Source organism: Leptonotus elevatus, chromosome 17 (assembly GCF_054856555.1).
Source record: "Leptonotus elevatus isolate MCC_2025b chromosome 17, RoL_Lele_1.0, whole genome shotgun sequence".
NCBI lineage: Eukaryota > Metazoa > Chordata > Actinopteri > Syngnathiformes > Syngnathidae > Leptonotus > Leptonotus elevatus.
This window is the reverse complement of record NC_141255.1, coordinates 13,567,170-13,568,999: the sequence shown is the minus strand read 5'-3', so window position 1 is coordinate 13,568,999 and position 1,830 is coordinate 13,567,170.

Below are 1,830 nucleotides of genomic sequence, written 5' to 3'. Positions count from 1 at the left end.
TTTCGTTGCGAAAGCAGCCTCAGGCTTTTGGGGTGGGGTTATGAAAAAAAAAGGCTCAGGCTTTGGACCGTAAAAAATAATTAAATCATGCATATGAGAGTGTTAAAAAAACATTAAGTTTGAAACGCGTTTACACGCAAATTTCTGTGATTTTTGTGTCTTGCTCGCAGTTAAGAAATGCTGCTCCTTCACGCTGCTACTCAAAGCTAACAGAAGATGGCGCCGTTTGCCAATAATACTATATTAGCCCAACATTGCCCCCAGAAAAGTCCAATGATATCAACATAAAATATAATTTTGAGTAATTAATTTCCGATTATTTGCAACGCAAATAAATGTGTGTAGAATTACTAATAGGTGTTGAATATTTTCTTTTAGATAACCCCTAAAAGTACAGGAGACAATCATGTTAAATCTGACTGGAAAATGCAACAGGTGAAACTGATCTAATCTTATCTCATCACTTTAATGTTTCAATTCTCTTGCTATCTACTGAGCAACCAACTAATTTCAACAAGCTATAACAGACTCGTTTTAAACTTCTTTTTTTTTGTGTGGCTGTAATTCCAAATGTTAAGTTTGACCTCAAACCAAAAGAACACCATACCGACAGTCAAGCATGCTGGTGACTTGTTACGCTTTGGGGCTGTTTTTCTTGAGCTGGAACTGGGGCCTTAATCTTTGATTCCACCACCAGTATCTTATCTACTCTACTCTACTCTACTCTACTCTACTCTACTCTACTCGACATATATTAGTCAAGTTGGTGGGAAATATAAACTGTTGAAAAGAGTAGTCAGGCTGAGCACAAAACCTTCAGGCTTCTGCTAGAAGGAATAAATTGTCAGGAAAAGTCTACTAGAAATCTGGGGTGTGTAGACTTTTTATATCCAATGCATACAACCAAGGTCAATCATTTACACACATCCTCTCCAAAATGTAGCCTTATCTAGTTTGGCCCCATTCAAATGAAAGTATTTTCCCATGTAGGCTGTTTTTGTATATTTGAATGCACAATAGCGTGTGTGAGAGCTTTGTAGCGAGAAAAGGCATAATTAATGCGCGGTGTTGATGAACTCTCTCCTTCAAACCCCCGCCCCTTCCTTGCTTTTCCTCACTCGACCACAGTGATGAAGAAAAGCCCCAGAGGTTGCCATGGCGCCCGGCAGCAATCCATCTCTGTTTGTGTGCTCATGTGTACCGAGTGGGAATGAAAAACAGGCAAACCTCTGCAGAGGATGCAGTCATTTTAGGAAAGTAAGTTTTTGTGGCTTTATACGTATATACAGGCAAACCCTAATTTATACTCAATGTTAAATTTTTAGTGATCCCACTTATCTTTTCACTGAGTGTTTTGGTTTTGCATGGCGAGTTTCTTTTCGAGAGCATCAGCAACACTTGCAAGGATGTACGAACACTCTCGGCGGGACAGGCGTGCACTTTTAAAGAATCGGCTGCATGAGAGTGTCAAAAACGTCTTCGGGGCTGAACAATTAACCAAATTCAAGTTCAGTGGTTAGGAAGTGTAGTCCACATGTTGACATATCATTGGTTCATGAAACATGACACGTTTAAATGACAAAGCCACAGATATTAATGTTGTGCATCTGACTTCTGATTTACTGACTTTGTTTACGCCACACTTGTTTGGTGGAATTTTGTGAAGATTAGCAATTAGAATCGTTCAATCATTGTTATTTCACACAATTCGATATATCCTGAAAAACGCTCCAATTTGCATTGATTATCAATGAAAAGCTTCACACTCGGCTGATATGAGGCAAACAGAAGAGGCCACAAGACAGATTTTTATTCTCTTTAATCTCATGA